The sequence below is a fragment of the Octodon degus genome, unplaced genomic scaffold (assembly GCF_000260255.1).
Source record: "Octodon degus isolate 3935 unplaced genomic scaffold, OctDeg1.0 scaffold00032, whole genome shotgun sequence".
Classification (NCBI taxonomy): domain Eukaryota; kingdom Metazoa; phylum Chordata; class Mammalia; order Rodentia; family Octodontidae; genus Octodon; species Octodon degus.
Genome location: NW_004524608.1, coordinates 15489292 through 15510325, shown reverse-complemented (window position 1 = coordinate 15510325; position 21034 = coordinate 15489292). Strand labels below are relative to the sequence as shown.

General features: G+C 42.8%; 1 long non-coding RNA gene across 1 annotated transcript; it reads left to right on the top strand.

Moving 5' to 3' along the window:
• Window positions 1-2499: 2499 nt before the first annotated feature.
• LOC111816423 lies at window positions 2500-19976 on the top strand. Its single transcript, XR_002820829.1, has 3 exons — window positions 2500-2591; window positions 6044-6169; window positions 18906-19976. It is a non-coding gene; the product is annotated as an uncharacterized LOC111816423 (long non-coding RNA).
• The last annotated feature ends 1058 nt before the right edge of the window (window positions 19977-21034 follow it).

The window sequence follows — 21034 nt, the reverse complement described above, 5'->3', positions numbered from 1 at the left end:
GCGCAGGTAGGCGCGGGCGGCGTCTGGACAGCTCCCGGGGTGCGGCCGCGGGGGGCGGGAGGGCGGGCGGGGGTCTCGTGGTCTTTCTCCCCGCTCCCGGCCCCAACTGCGGGCCGCCCAGCTCCAGGCTTGCCCGTCGGCCGGGAAAGCTGCCGCGTTCTCGCCCAGGCCGTGTCTGACCTGACTTCAGATCCCCTTCCATTCTGCTCATTTCCTCCCCATGTCGGGGGTTATGCAAGCGCTTGCCATTTTCACAGTCAGCTTCCTTGGAAATAAAAATAAGCGTGGGGGGGGGCTTCCGCAGTAATCGAGCCCTGTCCTAGGCGCCATGGGAGCTTACAGTGGAAAGGAAGGAACATTCCCCGCCGCAGAGAGGCTGACAGCCTCGGTCCTTAGATACGCACAAACACCCAGTGTGCTAATATTATCCGAAGCATCGGAAAGGCATGCAAGGATCAAATTTTGCGTGGTGCCTGCTGAGTGGAAGGAAGCACCAAGCCATGTTCTCTGCCCTCTAGAAGCTTATAGTGTACAGTCTTGTCACAAAGCAAAATAAAGCATGACACCAATAAATGGGAATACCATAAAATATTTTTATCTCTACAGGTCCACTCATGCAGAGGGCATTTATTGGATGACTACGGTACTACAAAAGGTTGCAAAGGAAATGGGAGATCTGGTCCTCGCAGGTCAGGACTTTACAGTCTAATTAGAAACACAGACATATATACAGGGAACAGCTAGAACATAATCTGCAGGAGTTACATAAGCAAGAGTGTGGAGAGGATTGGGGCATATATATTCTTCTACCATAAGGAGAAAGGCTTTTTACCTGTATGTCAGTGGGGAGCAGGAAAGGAAATTCCAGGTCAAGTCAAGGAAAAAGTGCCTGTATGTAACCCTGCTCTGTGGAACAATAGAACGAGGCCCTCAGTGTCCCTGGGCTGAAGTGTCAGCTCTGCCTTTTACAAACTTTTGACCTTGGGCACACTTTTAACATAAGAAGGAAATAAGGGCTGTCTCATAACGCACATGTGAATAGTTTTCAAGCTGCTGTGTAAATGGTCCTCAATCGTGAGAGTTATCATTTCATAAACAGGATTCTTGTTGGCAGCCTTTTCAGTGCCCTGTAGGTTGTAAGCTCCTTGAGGGTCCCGGACCATGTTGTGCTCATCATGGGTCACCGGGCCTAGCAGACTGGTGTGTTTAATAAAGATTTGCTGGATACATGAATAAAGGAATCAATGAATCTTGTAATGTTTTGAACTTTTACTTCTATCTGTTCCCTATGTAGTTCCATCAGTCATGGCCTTATTGTGTGGCTGATTCAGTGCAAAAACCCATAACTGTCCTGTTGTGATTAACCTGCATTCCAAGAGGTTGTGTGGAAAGATTCTGGGTAGTACTGTACAATACTTGTGCACTTGCTCCATAGACTCTGTGTGTGTGTGTGTGTGTGTGTGTGTGTGTGTGTGCTTTATAAAGCAAAAGGATACACCAAGATACAGCCTTCTATAAGGCTATATGTACACAAGAATACAATCTTCCGATTTAGACACCTTCATCCAGTATTCCTGAATGCTAGCACAATTGACATTTTTGGCTTGATAATTGATGTGCTGTCCTGTGTTCTGAATGATACTGAACCACACCTTGTCTTATAACAGCTAGATACCATTAAAGCGTGTTCCCCCACAATTGTGACAGCCAGGCATTGCCATATGTCTTCTCGGGTGCACAATTGCTCCCCTTTGAAAACCACTATGCAGCCCCAATCTCCACCCATTGATTGAGCCCTGGTAATAAATCACACCAGTAAAGTCACTTGAAGGAAATGCATCTCTGTTATTCTAAGATTTTCAGAGCTCCTCAATCATATGTTTCAAAGAGCATGACTCTTAATTAATTGCCTGCTGCATTGTGACTTGGCATCTCTTCTTTTTTCTACATATCTTCCTCCTTTATGCCCAGATCAACATGTTCATTTCAAAAGTCAACAGCTTTCTAAAACTCTTAGGAAGCAGGATCTGGAGCAACCTAAGAGTCCTGAAAGGTGTTTTGCTATAAAATGTGGGCAATTTATTCCATAAAAATTTACAGAGAACTTCTCTTTTATAATTATTATACTTGGGCTCTTATATCTACAAATAATAACCACATTTTCTTTGCATTTGTTTTGCATAGGATACAAGATGGAAGTTATAATTTTTTAAAAAAATATTTCACTTAAATAACTATGCTGAATACTTTTCAGCTCAAAGCTATTTCTTTACAGTTCTGGAAAGAGCATTCATTTCATAATGATAACAGAACATGTTTTATTACAACCCATAAAGCAAAAGTCAGCTTAGTTGTACTAACCCAACTTTCAGAAACAAATTCTTTCAAAGAACATTGGTGGAATTTTGGAGAGTTGTTGATAAGTATTGGTAGACTATTGGTACTGTTGATAAATACACTGATGGATTGATTGCTGCAGTTCAATTTCTGAAAGTTTCTTGAAGATAAATAAAGATTAATGGTTGAAGAAGTGAAGAAATAAACTTAATAAATCAACTGGGCCTGCTAGCGCCTGTCCACCAAAAAAGCAGGTAAGTCTTTTCACTGGGGAGTGGGTATGATGAACAAACAACAGCAAACCCTCTTGCTAGCTGGCAATACTGTGTGATTTGAAGAGACATTTTTGTTTAGCACTTGATATAAAGTGCTGATATAAAACAATATCAAAAATATCTGTCTCAAATAAGGTTATTTGAAGCATTTGCTTCATGATTTTGCTCATGTTTAGTTTCGGTTTCATAGTTGTATAATAGTTACAAGCGTAGGCAGATTCAGTTTTCTCTAGATTAGGGCTTATTCACAGTTAAGTTGAGCATTGAAGACTTGGTAGGCACAAGAAAAATAGCAAAGTTTGTGAGTTAAATATGATTTACGATAAAGTAAATCTTTGGCTTATGCTGTTAGGCTATAATCAGGACATATACTCTTAGTCCAAGTTCTCTAGTAATCCTTGAAATCTGTGCTTTTGCTTTAATTACAATGTTTTTAAAAGAATGTCATGCATATTCTGGATCATACGAATGTCTGCCATGAACACCCTCTTTTGTTGTATATACCTGTAAGGACGGGTAGTGTATTTAAATGATGTTTTATGTACTACTCTAGTGTGAGAAAAAGTGACCCAGTTGCATCATAACTTTTTTTCTTTACAGTACTAGAAATTAAACCTACAACTTTCACAATGAGCTACATACCCTTTTTATCTTATTTATTTTGAGATAAGGCCCGAATGTACAGTCCTCCTATGTCAGTTTCCCAGAAAGCTGGGATTACAGGCATGAGCAAAGAGGCCCAGTATTATTCTTACTGCATTTTTTTCCTTTGGGTTGTTGGGGATGAGACTCAGGGCTGGCACATGCTAGGCAAGCTCTCTGTCACTGAGCTGCATCCCAGCCTGCATCTTAACTATTCTTGGAAAAGGAGGACTTAAAATGCCTGGAATTCAGGCCCAATCTTGAGGCCCATAAGAAATCAGCATTATGTTCTAAAGATGAAAGGGATACCAGGCACAGTGGTGCATACGTGGGAAACCTGCACTTGGGAAACTGAGGTAGAAGGGTTGCTGTGGTTCACAAATAGCCTGGACACTATCTCAAAAAAAAAAAAAAAAAAAAAATGGAAGTGATTAGATCAAATAATAGGAGATAAAAGAGAAAATCATCTTGATCAGAAAAAAAAAATAAACGAGGCTTGATCAGAAAAAAAAATCATGAGCTGAAAAGATCACTAAAAAAAGTGACAGGGGCTGGAGAGATGGCTCAGTGGTCTAAAGCACCTACTTGAAACAAGCTTGGCAAAGCACAGGGACCGCGGTTCGATCCCCAGCACCACATGCCAGCCAGACCCGCCCCCTGGTGGGCTGAGCTGGCCATACACACACACAATAAATAAATGTAATAAATAAAAATAAATAAATATATAAAAAAGAAGAAGACCTTAAAAATAAAAAAAAATAAAAAATAAAAAATAAAATAAATAAAAAAAGTGACAGACACATCCTTTTTCTAAAAGGTAGATAAAGTACCAAGACACACATTTGTTTATCAAGTTAAATTTCTAGGTGTATCAGTGATTCATTGTGCATTTCATACAGGGGTTTATCAGCCACCTACCCTGGACAGAACACCAGGTGCTAGGCAGGAGGTTCTCTGGGTGCTCACCATGTAAGTAGGAAGACGGTGCCGCACCTCCTGGTGCAGAAGGTTGGTGTGAGCCCATGTGCAGCTGTGGGCCAACTACAACATGCAATAAAGAACTTCTGCAGAATCATGGGGAAGAGACTGTTCATTAAGCCATGCTGAAAAACGGGAAAATTCTGTCAGTGGCCCTACTCATACTGTTCTTGCAAATGTTTCCAGTAGGAATAGACTCAATTTTACCTTATTTTGTGATGAGGTTTTGCTATCCTGCCCAGGCTGGTCTCAAACTCAGACTTAGCCCAGGAAGTCTTCCCACCTTAGCCAATAAAACAGCTGAAACTACAAGTACACACCACCACACCTGGCTAAAAGTTAAGATTTTTGCTGTTTTTTAATTATAAATTAGGGCTGAGAATGTAGCTCAGTGGTAGAACATTTACCTAACATGTGTAACACCCTAGGCATAGTGCCACAAACAAACAAGTAAACAAAATATAATCACAAATTAACCCGAAGCAAATACTCTCCTTACAGTTAACATGACTTTCTAATAAAAACCATGGATGAAGTGAAAGATTTGTTTTGGCAGTATAAAATCTTTTTCCCTAACCTGGGAGTGGTGACACAGGCCTGAAATCCCTGCACTGTGGGAGGCAGGACCATTCCAAGTTTGGGAACAGTCTTAGCGGTTTAATGAGCCCTGTTTCAACCTTAATAATATTAAAAAGTTCTGGGGATTCAGCTCAACCATAGCGCATCCCTGAGTGTGATCCCCACTACCACAAAAAATAAAACACCCTTTAATAGACAGGCCTGCAGTGCCGTGGCACACTGAGACGGCAATTGAGACTGGTGGAGGTGGCACGCACCTGTAATTCCAGCTCTTGGGAGGCTGTAAAACAGGAAAATCACTATGAGTCCAATCTAGTAGTGAGACCCTAAACACCCTGTAGACCCTTCCCTAACATACAAACAAACAAAAAAGGTCAGGCCAGCAGGAATAAAATAAGAAACTTTAAAATATTACAGGTGAGAGCTAGAAAAGAAGTATGCCTTATCTAAAACCTGAAGAAACAGCAATGCAGACAAAACATGAAATATTTCATGCCGTTATTTTAGCATGTATATCTGTACTTCTGCTTATTCAGTTTTGATGAGATTGACTTTATAAAGGACACTGTAGTAAGTATGAGTTCCTGGAAGATAATTAGGTGATACGTATCAAACATTTGAAAAATATTTTTACTCTCGGACACTTTAATCCTACTTCAGGAATTTATGCTAGGAAAATAAGCATCAATCAGAAAGATTTGAAGAGAAGTAATCATCACAGCTTTAGAAATAGCTAACAACAAAGTGTCAGTTGAAAAAACAACAGAAAGGTAATATTCCAGTTCCATAACCCATGTAAACACCTTCGTCCTGCCTGCATATACTCAAAAAAAGACTAGAAAAAAGCACAGTATTTGAAAATGTTCAGTACTTATCGTGGATTATCATGACTTTTTCATGTTTTTTCTTCTTTTTCCTTCTTTTCAAGATAAAAAGGCTATTTCAGCAAGCAGTTTCCAGCTCAAACCTTCTGCCCACAGCGGAAGTGTGCTCCCTTTCTTCTTTACACATTTCTCTGTTCCAATCACTCTGTAATGTTACTTTTATAACCAGAAATAATAGACATTATAAAAATAGAAATGTACATATTTTAAAAAGGTCTGACAGCTATGGAACAAAATCTAACTGGTGAAGAGTGCTCATTTACTCATATCTGGAGTGAGAGCTTTAGGATTGAGGATGGAATTCAAATTTGGCATTTTTGTCCTCATTGTTAAATCTCTATCTTTCAGAAGAAAATTTCCCAATGAGCTCAGACACTTGATCCACGATTCTGCCTATATCCCAGGCTCTTTCTGACCTCCTCGTCCTCCAGAGCCAGTGGCACTTCGGCCTTTCTTTCTCGCAACGGAATCTTGGTGAGCTACTGATTTATTTAACTGTGGCTAATTTAGCTGCATGGTGGAGATGGGAATTTCAAAACCTAGTCCCATGGATGCCTGCCCTCAGGAAGATCACATTAATTTCTCCCTCAAATGAAACACATTTCAAATACCACTATATGGTTAGTGGTAGAGCCCAAGCATCTCCATGGCTTTTCATTTTTAAGGAACATTCTTTTTCCTGATTGGTTCTACTACACATTGGCGCAGGAAGACATTTTCTGAGCAAAGAAATCAAATTAATTTTCTAAATCCTAATGTGGCCCCAAATCTACCAATATCTAAAATCCAAAGGCTTCCTTTATTAACCTACTTTTGCTGAATGAAACTCCAGAGAGCAGCTGCTTAGGTTAATTACACATAGTGGAGAAGCAGCCATCTGACCTTCTGAGAGTAACTTCAGTTTTCTCCTTTCTCCTCAGCTGTGGAACAGGGGTGCTTTGCCCCTTAGAGGACCCTTGCTTTTGAAATTCCTCCCCAGCAGGGTAGTTGGAATTCCCAAGTAGATAGTGATCTGATATTGCAGAGGCAGCCTTCAAGCTTAAGATTTCTAGGAATTTACAGAACACAAACTGGAGTGCAAGGAAGGTGCATTGAAATGCACTGGGCATCACTGAGAAGGCCCTGCCAGCCCAGGAAAGGCAGAAGTCATGTGTCTGGGGAGTGATGGAAACGTTTAAACAAGGGAGATGAGCGTGTTCTGTGTCATTTGTCACTGTAGCCAAGGTATTCATATGCCTGTGCTAACGAGATCTTCCTAACATTTATTGTATTGTTTTTAAAAAATAATACAGAAGCTTGAAGATGTAGCTCAGGGTAGAGCATAGGCCCTGGGTTCAATCCCCAATACCACAAAAATAAAAGACAGAGGCCTGGGGTTGTAGCTCAGTGATATACAGGACTGTGTGGTCATCAAGGCCCAGCACCAAAATAAATAGGTGAAACACACAAGCACAAAGGCACATCACAAAATGAATTCCAGCACCAGCGCTGCTTCCCATTGCCCAGACCTCTGACTTAATGCCAGCTTCCCTGTACCCGCACAGAAATGCTCTAATGTGAAGTGTGCATGTATTACCTTGGCGTTATTTAGCACAGCTGGTGGCACACGTATGCACTCTTCTGTCTCCAGATCTCTCTCTTTCAGGACTGGCAGTTGAACACAGGGTCCTCTCCCACTGAGCTGCATCCCACCCAGGCTCTTGCTCAGTTAACCAGTTTGCCCTTCTCCCACCTCAACCTCTGCAGTAGCTCAGTGCCTGGTTGCATTTTTTTTAGTTACTGTAACATCGTATTTTAAAGATTGTTGTCTTAGTTACTCTTCTCTCATTGCTGGGACAAAATACCTGACACCCAAAAGTAAGGAAGGAAAGGTTTATTTCACTCACAGTTGGTGGAGGTTTCTGTCTACACTCAGCTGGCTTCAAGGCAGAGCGGCACATGGCAAGAGCAAATGGGAGGAGTAGTGGCAACAGTGGCAAGGGCAAGCAGGCCTGTCTCGAATTGCATTCAGGCTATCCACCCCAGGTATAGTGCTCACACCCATCATCCCAGTACTGGAACATGAGTTAATCACAAAGTCTAGAAATCTGCCCAATAACTGCATGAGGCTTTGGGAGGACAACTAGACACAGACCGTAACAGTTGTCGTTCTCCATTGATAAACAGTCTTTACAACAGAACCGTCACACCCGTGATTATTTTCACTGTGCCACTCCTTCAAGGAGACAGAGCTCTAGACTTGGAAGAGCACAGAGATCTCATTTGGTTGCAGACCTGCCTCTTACGCTTGAAAAAAATTTATCCCTAAAATCCATGGGACTCTTCAAAGCTATTCAAAGCAAGGCTGGAACTAGAACTTGATTTTCGAACTACTCAGCAGTCCAGTTTTACTTTCTCATTATGAAAATACATGTTGTCATTGAAAATGCTTTTCAAATGAAATACATAGTATTGTAAAAGATAGTTTAGTCACCTTATTAGGAAGGCAGCTAGCTAGGAAAAGGACACCTGAGCCAGAGCTGGGTGATCAGCTGTTTTAATAGAATTAAAGTAAGAATAGACAGTGAACCCTAGGACTGTGAACCACGAAGGAAGTTCCCCAGGGACAAGGAGTGCAGCCCCTGGCTCCTAAAGGGAATTTCAACTTAAATGCAAAATAATGAGTTTTTTCTAAAATCCGTTTCCTTTAAACCCTACATGCTGATTAAAGATCCTGGGTTCCAATTGGTCATTTTAAATTCGCTGAGCCACTTGTGGTAGGCACACGCATAGCAACTGAGTGATTCCTGTTTTCTACTTATCTATAAAAAGCTCTGACCCAAGGGGCTACATAGAAACACTACTTTTTGGGTGCCCCTCCTGGAGAAACGAGGAGTCTTTGCTTCTTCTTATTTCCAATAAAAACTCTCTTAGTCCCCATTTAGTTTGCAACTTCACTCTTGAATATGGCAAAATCACAAACTCAGTTTGCACAGAACTGATTTTCCATATAACCCCACATTTATTACTTATTTATCTTTGTCATACTGGGGGCTGAAACTACTGCCTTTGCACTTAGCTACCTCACCAGCCTGCTTTTTGTTCATATAACATGGTGAGGCAGGAGATTAGGACAAGGGAGGTGGGCTGACAGGTAGTGGCCCATTAGGTGCAAAATCCCAGAACACTTCTTGGAAGCCTGCGCATGGACTTTTCTTGAGAAGTCATGCAGTTCTGGGTAGGGCAGCCCAGACCTGGTGCGTCTGAGGAGTGGAGACTGTGGAGCTCTCTGCGGCTGTGTTCTCTCGTCCTCAGGAGACTGCTCTCATTCTGCAGCGTGCTTATTTTTCTTACATTTACTTCTCCCAGCCTCACTCTGCAAAACAAGTTTCTTTTCCTATCTTTAACAAATATGAAAGCTCACTACCTTTTGTGCTTGTTTTGTCAATTATTTATTTAGTTAATTTGGTACAGAGTCTGACTACCAGCTCAGACTCATACTGATCCTCCTTTTTTCAAACCTCTCAGCACTGGGATTACAGGTGTGTGCCACCGCGGCCAGACTCAGTCACTGGCTCAGCACACCTGGGGTGGGCCGGAGTGGCATATAGTGCCAGGGTCCCTGCACTTGCCTAAGCAGGTGCTTAGTCCACTGAGCTATCTCTCTGGCCCTTTGTTCTATTTCTCTCTTGTTGTTCAAGACAAGAAAAACCTAGACATCTCCTCTAGAAAGAGACTCTATGGGGCTGGTGAGATGGCTCAGTGGTCTAAAGCACCTACTTAGAACAAGCTTAGCAAAGCGCAGGGACCGCGGTTCAATCCCCCAGCACCACATGCCAGCCAGCCCCGCCCCCTGGTGGGCTGAGCTGGCCACACACACACACACACACACACACATAAATAAGGAAAAAAAAGAAAGAGACTCTATCACCCCAAAACCCAGTAACAGCAGGGACTTGCTAAATCTCTAGTTCCCCAGGCTGGGCTCAATCTTGTGTTCCTCTTGCCTCACCCTCCCAGAGTGTAGGGATTACAAGTATGTGCCACCATGCCCCACTCTTAATTTTTATTTTTTTTAAACAAGTTTGTATGACATACAAAAAATGAGTGTGGATGGTTATGTACCAAGATGCTTACAGTAGGAATGTTGGCATGGCCTCAGTGCAAGTGATCTTTGTCCTTTCGATGTTGGGGATGGAACCTAAGGCCTCAGGCATACGCAGCCTCCCCCACCCTACGTCCCTTTTTGTGTTTTGAGATCGGCCCCCCTGTGTAGTTCAGGGTGGCCCTACACTCATTATGTGGACCACACGGGCCTCAAGTGCAAAGCGATCCTGTCATTATTTGCTTATGATACATACAGTAGGACTCCAGATCGTATTTCTACTTACTAAACAATTGGAGCCCTTTTCAGTGACTTGTCCATTGTGCCGCACCCTCTATTACTCTTGCCAGCTTGGAAACTTAAAAAGTTCCCTGTTTTGGACTGGAGATGTTGCTCAAGAGAACTTCCTAGCGTTTGTGAGACCCTGGATTCAATAATTTTCTCTTTTCATTTGTATTTGTATTTTACCTTGCTAATAAATATATAACTGTTTTTACATTTTTCTAAGTTTCTTTACAGCTAATGCCCTTTGTCTATTGTTCTGTTGGAATGTTAGTGCGTTGTTTTTATTGATTAGAGTATTCAGTGGGGACTTTTTACTTTCCTATGGATGAATGACCAGGTAGAAATTCCAATCTATCAAAACTTTTAAAGATTAACTTAGTTTCCAGTTATCATTTCCTATATCCTTAGGGTGGAACTGGATTCTTGGCTTTGAGCAACTCTTTTTCTTTCTTTTTTATTTTATTGGGTTTTGCTAATTAAATTAAAATTTTGTGCATGCACGTGTGTGTGTGTGTGTGTGTGTGTGTGTGTGTGGTGCTGCGGACTGAAGCCTCTAATATGCTGCGTACTCTATCTTCTACCACTAAATTACATCTTTTGCTCAACTTTTTTCATTTTTATTTTACTGAAGAAATTCCTAGGGATTAGGTACAGCTTGCAAATTCCCTTACATTGGGGGCCTGGCTCTAGCTCAGTTCTTTAAGTGGCTGCTTCCACAAAGCTGTCAGCCTCAGCTTGTTCTAGTTCGATCCCCACAACCCTCCAGCCAGCCAAAAGTGCCCTGAAGGCATTCGAGGAGCAAAAAAAAAAAAAAAAAAAAAATCCTTATTCCATTGGGGCTGGTGAGATGGCTCAGTGGTCTAAAGCACCTACTTAGAACAAGCTTAGCTAAAGCACAGGGACCGCAGTTCAATCCCCCAGCACCACATGCCTGCCAGCCCCGCCCCCTGGTGGGCTGAGCTGGCCACACACACACACACACACACACACACACACATAAATAAATAAAATTTAAAAAAAAAACAAAAAACCAAATTTCCTTACATTTTGATAAAAAATAACAGTTTCATTCTAAAGTTCTCAGCCTAATATTGCATATGCTACCGACAATGTAAAAATTGCATTAAATAATCTTCGATTTTCCTAAGTAGCCAGATGAATCACGTTCAACCAAATTCATCCATTTCTGTACAGGATAACATCGATCCTGGATTAAATAGTACAATAGTGTAAAATAGACCGAGACTTACTTTACTTTTCTCTTTGACAAACATGAGTTTTAAAGCCAGTGAGCCACCCAAAGTTGGATGATGACTCAGTTCCTCCTCATGCTCTGTCAGAGTACAAAAGGTTACCCAGTCCTCCAGTTTCTAACACAGATCCAATTTGGAGTGAAGGAAATAAACGTCCCACTCTTTTAACAGCAAAAGATGTTACTGATCACATCTACAAAATTGGAGTTTTAAGATGTAAAATGTGAAAACACTTAAATCTCTTCACAATGGAAAGGGATTCAGAATGAAAAAGAAATATTCATATAACAAGGGAGAAAAAATTGGTGGTGAGAGGGGTTAGTTGTACCTAGGGAATGGCTTTGTAGCTGTGCCAAGAGATTAGGGCACAGCAAACTGACCAAGAGGTGACACCATCTGTAAATGACAGAGTCCCAGGATGCATGTGCAGAACTGTTCCCAAACCTCTGCAGTAGAACCCATCAGAGAGGACTGTCTTCCAATTCTGAGAGCTCAGCAAGTGGCAGGAGGAAGGGTTGTTTATTTTTTTGTTGTTGTTACTGTTTTAAGCCAGGGTCTTGCCATGTAGTACAAATTGAACTTGGACTCACTGTGTAGCCCAGACTGGTCACGAACTCACTGCGATCCTCCTACCTCAAGCTCCCAAGTGCTGGGATTGTGGCCATGTGCCACCACTGCTGGTGCTCAGGAAGTTTTTGATAGGGCAACCTAGACCTGATTTCACCTGGAGGAGTGGGAGATGCAAAGCCAGGCAACCTTTTAGCTGCAGGCCACTGTGTTCTCTTCCGTGGTGGTCTGCTGTTTTTACTTTTCATTGGCTGCACTTGTTCTGCAGAGCATGTTTCTTTTCTTTAATAAATGTAAAGCCTTGCTTCTGTTACATTTTGTCCAATTTTTTTTCAAGACCAGAAGAATCTAGAAAACAGCTCTAGAAAAAGATTGCAAACCCCAAACCCAGTAATATTACTTCCTTGGTAATGAGAAGAAAAGATGATTTATTGACAGAACTGGCACAAGTACAGGCCACCCACAGCCCCTCACGGAGCTGCGCTGAGCCCCCACTGCAGAGGCTGGGCCCCTACCTGTGAGAGAGGCAGGGCTCCCGATGACGAATCAGGTGTTCACAGGATTGTTAGCTTCCGCTGGGTTCTCAGCTTATGACTAATTTAGATATTGGTGAAATGTAACATGTAGGACACACAACACACATACCAACTGATTGGTTTTTTCTTGGCAATTGAACTCAGGGAGTACAATACTGAGTTAATCCCCAAACCCTGTTGGTTTGGTTTGGTTTGGCTTGGTTTGGCTTGGTTTGGTTGCTTTGATTTGAGTAGAGAGGCTCACTAAATTGCCAAGGCTGGGCTCGAACTTGTGATCCTCCTGCCTTACCTTCCTGGGTGCTAAAGATTACAGGGGTGCACTAGCATGCTAAGCCCTCCAGGCTTATATTTAAAATTCATATTGTTTTCCAACAATTAGTTAGGACTTAGAACTTGCATCATTTCTCTTCACATTTTTTAAATGGTGCTGAGGCTCAAATCCAGTTTTTGTGAGTTCTGTCTGCGCAAGCCCTTTACCATTGAGCCCCATCCTCCATTCAGCTTCCTTTTCTTGATGGCTGGCCCTTCTCTGCAAATGTGACTTGCTGAAAATATGCCCAAATTCATTGAAAAACTCATTTTTCCAAGCCCAAAATAAATAAGCCTCCTGGCAGATCAATAAAATGTACTAGGACTTTCCCTCAATTTTTATTAATTTACTTTTATTTGTTTGGCTACTTTTTCAAGATAGATCTCAGTATGCAGCTTAGGCTGTCCTTCAGCTCACTGTGGAGCCCAGGTTGGCCTCAAACTCATGGTGATCCTCCTGCATCCGCTTCCCAAGTACTGAGATTACAGGCATGCAGTACTGCCCTGGGCTTCCCCCAGATTTTAAAATAAAACTAATCTAACAGATTATGCAATACAAATGTACTAAAAATTAAGATCAAATCTTGGGAAACTTAAAAACAAGCACTAAGTAAGTTTTACTGACTTAGTGTATTCTGTCTCAATTAAGCAGGAGAAAACGTACTTTTCTTTCTGAGATGTAACTAGAGCACAAAGTAGTATGTGAATTAAAGCTTTGCTCAGGAAGCATGAAGGTAGAGAGAAGACGGAGAAACGAGAGCAAGAACACACCCTTCCCTCTTCTTTCTTTTTCTTTCCCACACATACTAGGGGGTGAACTCAGGCCTTCACGCTGAGCACCCACAGCCCTTTCTTGAGGCAGAGCTCACTGTGTAGTGGCCTTGAACTCATGGTGATCCTTCTGCTCAGAATACTGGAATGCACCGCCACGCCCAGCCACCCCTGGCCCTTTATTCTCACAAAGAGGCTGATCTACCCAGCTTGGGCTAAAATTTGCTATTCTCCTGTCTCAGCCTCCCAGAATGCCAGGATTACAGGCCCTTATCCGCTTCTTCCTGCCTCCAGAGAAGCTGGAAGAAGCAAAAATGTGAATCCATTTCAGAGGCTGCAGCTTTGTCCTTTTTGACTTTGATGAAGTCAACCAACAAATCATTAAAAAGAAAAAAAAATTGGCTAATAGAGACTTTTGCTTGCATATGCTCTATTTTTTTCTTTCTTTTTAAGTTTTTCTGTGGTCTGGAAATCTGGCTCACGCTCGCTGCTTCAAACAGAACTTCCTCATGTGAAAGCGAACAATTCTTGGACACACTGTGCAGAACTCTCAGTCCTATCCTGCTGTTAGACCCAGGGTCAGCAACCGCTGCCTTGCGTTGGTTCACCTCAGCCCTCATCTATCTGAAGAGAATTTGAGGCACTGTGGGGTATAGTAGTGTAGCTAACAGATTCACTATGGTTGCTACTGAATCTGGGGTTTTGGGGTTTTTTTAGAAAGAAAAAAATATCACATTGTTTTGAAAAACATGTTTTAAAAATAATTTTATAGAGTGCAGATTTTGTAAGCGATCATGTTAATTGTTGGGAGGGGGTTCCCAACCTTGTTAATGTCCCCTTAGCATTAGGCTTTTGTTCCCCAGCTTTGAAAATGTCATTTTCTCCCCCAGACTGCATTTCTAGGGGTATAATTGCTGTCTCCATGTAAAAGACAACTCATGTGCATAAATTTCCACTCACTGCAGCCGACTTGCCTCCCCTCATTTTAATGCAGATGTGATCCAGTGGGTAGAGTTACACTTACTTCCCCAAGCAAATGAAACAGATTACACATTAAATATTGTCTTTGGAACCAGGTGCACCGAAACAGCCAATTACCTAGACAGCTCATCAAGTCCTGATGTGTTTACCACATTGTTTTTTGTTTTCTCTTTAAACATTTGGCAAATTATTCCAAGGCTTTCATTTCTCTGTAATGAACAGAATATGCTTATTAATAAAGGCCCCTTTTGTGTGATTCACCAACAGTTGACTCACAAAAGCCTTTAACACTGTGTTTGAAAGTTTCTGAACTGATCTTAAGCTCCTGGGAAGACAAATGAGTGGTGTAAAGTGATTTGGTGAGAGGGGCAAGGAGTTTGTGAAGCCCAGAGATGGATGGGGATACCGCAGTTCCTCCTCTAGGCTTGTCTGATTGTTCAGTATCTGCACGGATCTATCAGGTTTTGGTCACTGCTCATTATGCCAGCCTGAATTTTTATGCGTATTATTATTTCTTTCGGGATTTAATTAGCCTGAAATGCAGATGAACTCAAGAGCTCTTTTAAGACCTGTTTCTGTTATTCCAAGAGACTTTTACCACTTCCTGAGGGGGGCTGTTTTAGATTTCCACAAAGTCATTAACCTTCCAAAGAATGTGAATAATAAATAGAGCGGTTGCCCCAAAGATGTAATTGGTGCAAATGGTTTGGAAGCTTGGAGGCAGGGCCTTGTGGCAGGGACCTCTGACTGCAGACTTGGGAGGCCAGCTGGGGAGCAGGGGAACGTCCCTGGAAAACACCTCAGAAAGACTTGCAGGGAAATGCTTGCAGATTTGGCATCTGCTGGCTGAGCTGCTCAGCAGAGTAGGACTAGTTGAGTATGCACCAAGCCCTTCAACCACTTATCCTTCTAGCTTTCTCTAGAAAGTCAGGGGAGCTCTAAGTGACACACAGGACAGAAAAAAATCCTATGTGGACAGGAGTGGGGGTAAGGAGCTGTGTGTAAACCATTTTTTCTTTTTCACAAAGCAATTTGAGACACTTTAGAGAAGATACATCTTATAGACGTGGAAGTAGGCCAGGTGTGGTGGCATGTACCTCTAATCCCAGCACTTAGGAGGCTGAAGCAGGAGGATTGCTGGAAGTTTGAGGCATCTGGGCTACATAGTGAGACCTTGTGGAAATAAAACTATGTCAGTTCATCCAGAATATTGGGCTGGCCAGATAGCTCAGCGGACTAAAACTCCTGCTTAGTCAGATGCAGGAACAGGGGTTTGATCCCGACATGCCGTGCTGCTCCCACCCTGGGACAGTGCGCTTGCTCTGATACAGTGATTGGCACTGGGCATGATGGAGTGCCCCTGTAATCCCAGCGCTTGGGGTGCTGAAAATAGGAGAATCGCTACGAGTCCGATCTATGTAGTGAGACCCTATAGACCCTGTAGTAAATACATAAAAACAAAAAAGAATATTGTGCAATTTGGTTCTAGGAATATTTCCTACCCATAACCTCACCTAAATGTAAAACGTGGTATGTTTAAAGGTTTCACTGCAGCACTATAGAAATAAGCAAAAGAATGAAAATAATGTAAGTGCTAGCGATAGCATACTAAGTAAATTGGAATACAACTGCAGAATGGAATACTATAAAGCTTTTCATTTATTTTATTTTACTTTTTATGTATTTGGTACAGGGTCTCACTTCACAGCTTGGACTCAGTGATCTTCCACTTTCCTCCTGAGGGAGCACAGGATCTCAAATGCAGGAACATATCTAACCTGCAGTGGGATGGTAAAGGCCTGGGATGTTTTTAGTAAATGCCAATGTTTATTTTTGCTTACTCTTCTGATTAATATTACTGCTACCTTTCTTTTCTTTTTTTTTTTCTGGGACCGGGGATTGAACTCAGGCCCTTGCACTTGCCAGGCAAGCGCTTATTCCACTGAGCTATCTCCCCAGCCCCACTGCTACCTTTCTTAGGAATGACAGAGTATTAAGGAGGAGTATGCTAGTGGGAGACACGGAAGAGACTGCGAAAACCTTCTTAGCCCCAGAGAAGTGTGTTGAAGGAATCAGTGTAATTCCTAGAAGCCGTGAGGCACTGCACGCTCTTCTCTGCAACACTGCTGCAGTAGCCCTCTCCTGAGGTTCAGGTGATCCGCCTCTGTCTCCACCTTCCAACCTGGACAGCAAAGAGGCAGACTGGTCCGACGTGGTGCAGGCACCTGACTGGGTCAGAGTCCAGTGTGTGAAAAGTGGCAGCCCAGACAGGTACAACATCGCTAGCACGGGGAGCAGCAGATGCCAGCGGAGCAGCAGGGGAGCAGGACAACCCTGCAGCTCCCAACGGCAGGCATGTTTGTAGTATTTGTGTTAAAGGAAAAAAAAATCAGAGTTGGGGGTAGGTGGAAGCAGAAGTATTTTGTACACTAGCTACAGGATCACAGACAGCAGCTTGTATGGATTTTCCCTGGACGTAGAGTGAGGGAAGATGGTATTTTTTTCAGGAATATAAGAAAATGTAGTTTTTGAGCCCAGGTGTGCATGCCTATAATCCTAGCTAGGCAGGAGGCTGGGACAGGAGGATCCCAAGTTTGAGGCCTGCCTGGGTGGGAGGCCTGTTTTAAACTGTGTGAAAAGGGTTGGATGGTAATTGCTTGCCTACCGTGCTTGAGAACCTGCAGTCCAATTGCTGGTGCTGCAAAGAAAAACAATAGGTCGTAAGATTTGGTTTAAAAGCTGAGCTGATGACCTGTGAACACAAGACAGCAGAAAGACAAGTGAACACGAGCTCCCGGATCTCCAGGAGTCCAAAGATGGACGCCAAGCGACCCTAAGCCCCAAGAGTTCTATAAATGTTTGCTGTGCTTGAAACGATACATTATTTTTCCAGAGAACTCCATAGCTTTTCGCTAGATTTTTGAAGAGGGCTGTGATCCAGAAAGGAGTGTAAACCCCTGCCAAGTGCTAGGACACACGGATTATGCTTAATCTGACACTGGGAACTCGAGGCCTATACAATAAAACGTTGCAAAAAATATAAGGAATGGTGCAGTGCCTGCCCGGCAAGTGCAAGATCTTGAGTTCAATTCCCAGTACAAAGAGAAAAAACCAGGTGTAGTGGTACATGTCTACAGTTCCAGCATTCTGAGGCTGAGGCTGAAGCAGGAGGATCACTGTGAGTTCAAGAAAAGCCTGGCCTATATGAGTTCAAGGCCAACCTCAGCTACATAGCTCAACCTTGTCTCAAAAAAATCCTAACCAAATGCAAAGCAAAAAACAACATAAAAAACATAAGAAAAAAATAAATAAAATAAAATAAAGAACCATTGCTCTGCTCTGACTGCTTTCAAATCAGCCCTTCCTGCACTTATTTTAGTAATAAGCACATTTATTATTTCTTGAGTACTCTTTATTAAACTTTTGAAACTTAACTACCTACTTTAGCTGCATCTGAAAAACACCTGCCAAAGCAGAGGTTTATCATGCTGTTGGCAGGTTCCTCTTCTCTAATGGAAATTGGCAAATATTTATTCATATTAAAATTGAAAGGGTTTCATACCATTTTCATAATCTTTTAGTGTGTACACAGAGAGGTGAGCTTCTAGCACCCAGGAAAACATTTTCTTTCCTTTTTTTTTTTTGACAGTACTATTTCTTTTGTGTGTGTGTGTGTGTGTGTGTGTGTGTGTGTGTGTGTATAACCAGGGATTGAACTCAGGCCCTTGTGCTTGCCAGGGAAGCACTTATTCCTCTGAGCCCTCTCCCTGGCCCGACAATTCAATTTCTAAAATTCATACCAGGATCCATTTTAGTGGCATGAGACTCTTAAGGGAATTTACTAGAATCTAAACAAACGTGGAAGAACTCTTAAGTCAGGCCCTGGGTGAGGCTGTCTCTAGTGGCTGTGCTGTCCAACTCAGGAGACAGCTTAAATAGATTTTTAAAAAATATTTATTTATTTGTTTGTTTGTTTGATACAGGGTCTCGTTACACGTTCAAGCTAGTAGTGATTTTCCTGTGTCAACCTCTTCTGCACTGGGATTACAGGCTCTTGCCACCACGCCAGGTTTCAAGGCCCGGCCTAGAGTGCCCAGGTTCCAGGTCCAGGACAGCATATGATACTGGGGATTGAACTCCCATGCTTGTGCTTGCCAGGCAGGCGCTTAGACCTCCGAGCTGTCTCCCCACCCCTATAGAGATTTTTAAATGCAATTTCTTGCATCTCAACACTACTACATAAAGAGATTTAGTCAGACTACAAACTTGATCGATTTAATACTCTGGTAATGATCCCAGCAATGGTAATGATCCCAGCAACTCAGGAAGGGGGGTGGGAAGCCAGTGAGTTTTTCTGTTCAAATTCCATCTCATTTTTTATTTTCTCTTAATTTTTTTTTTTTTTTTTTTTTTTGAATCCCAAGTTCCAAAACCTGTCCCCTATTATGCAGTGCAAACGAGAACAGATGGGGAAAAGTTATGTTGGAAAGGGCTTTGGAGGGCCACGGAGAAGAGAAATATGACTACTCAATGTGTCACACACCAACTTGCAGCTGCCACCAGCGAGGCTTCCACACAAGAGCTGCCTGCGGAAGCGGCCCCGGCTCGGAGGAGCAGGAGCTGCGGGAAAGGAGCGCAATTAGAGAACAGTAGCTGTGCCTGTGTTTCCCTGAAAATAGGAAGAAAGAGTGGAGCAGCGGCACAGCCAACAAAAGAGAAACCCCAAGGCCGGCCTGGAGATGCGCAGCCACTGCGAACCAGCGAAAGCGAGCCAGTAATTGGCTTCATCCAGACCTTTACCATCAAAGAAATGCCTCAGCAGGTCTCAAAGCCACCACGAGGGCCTCCTTTCTGTTCAAGAATTGCGACTTAGGAAAGGTCACAGCAGCCTGCATGCGCGCTGGGCCTTGCGACTGGAGTGTCAGGGCTTGCGGCTCCCTCAGCGCCCCAAGTGCTGGCGGCTGAGCTGCTTTCAAGCTGCCTCTCTGCCGGCCACCAGGGTCGAGTCATCCGGCAAGTCACCCTTCTTCCCCCGAGGTCCACAATGCGCCACTCGTGGCCAGGCACGTGCAACCAGGTGTAAGGGTTTTGCTCCGTGAGCTAGGTGCTGCGCAGACCGCAGGAGCGCCCACTGGTTACAGCAGCTTTGGTCGGGGTGCGGTGGGAGAGCAGAGACAGCCTCTTTGTTGAACCCAATGTGAAGATCTATGGTTATACATATTTATGTAAATTCCTACATATTCTTAGCGTGGAAGGCCAGAGACTCTATGCTAAAAACAATTACAAAGCTAACAATGTTTCAGGGTGCAGGAGTATTGCTCAGTCGTGGCACCCACACCTAAAATGCAGGAGGCGTTAGTTCAATCCTCAGCGACAAGCTCCTACACGCAAAAGGTTAACATGATTTAAATTATTTGATCCAAAGCCTCGTTAAGGCCATACAGATGGCTGGGTGTGGTGGCACAGGCCTGTAATCCCAGCACTCGGGAAATTGAGTTGCGGAGAGTTTGAGGCCAGTCTGGACTACTTAGTAAGTCCAATGCCAGCTTGAACTGTCTCCCAAAAAATAAATAAATGAATAAATAAATGCCATTCAGATGGTATCTGTTAAGAACTCTTAAGGTAAACATTGGTATTACTGAGTTCCATAGAAGCTTTCTCTGAAATTGCATTCATCTTTTCCTTTCTCTTTCTTTTCTTTGTAATTTGAGACAGGGTTTTACTATGTAGTTCAGGCTGGCCTCAAACTCCAGCAATCTTTCTGCCTCAGCTTCCTGAGTGCTAGGATTACAGACATGTGCCTGGGATTGCAGACATTTGCCGCCATGCTTGCCTTTGTTTTTGTATCCATGTTTGTAGAGTATGCAAAGACCTTGAATCCAAGGATTTCCCTCCCCCCATGGTAGCATGGAGATTACTTAGATAGAAATCTTTTCTATTTGCATTTTACAAATTATTTTTAACTTATACACAAAAACATAAAAATTGGGGCCGGGGAGATGGCTCAGTAATATAAGTGCTTCCCTGACAAGCACAAGAGCCTGAGTTCAATCCCTGGTTCCTCAAAAAAAAAAAAACCATAAAATTTGTACACATTTATGGAGTACTATGGGAACTTTATTTATTTTTGAGGAACTGTGGGCATAGCTCAGTGGCATAAGCGCTTGCCTGGTAAACACAAGGTCCTGAGTTTGATCTCTAGTACCAAAAAAACCCCCCCCCAAACCCCGCAACACCTATTTATTTTTGAGACGGTCTTGCTATGTACACAGGTTAGCTCTGACCTTGTAGTGATTTTCCTGCCTCAGCCTCCCAAGGGTGAGGATTATAGGTGTGTGCCACCACACCCAGAAATTAACACATGCATGTGCATCTTGAATGTTTAGACGAGATGAAGCATAACATTGTTCTCCTCAGAACTTTCTTCCTTCTTTTTTGTTATGCTCTGTCTTTCTTTCCACCATGGTGTTGGGGACTGAACCAGGACCTATGTGCTGAATTATATTCCCAGATCTGTTTATTTTTTGTTTTGAGATAGGTCTTGCTAAATTAC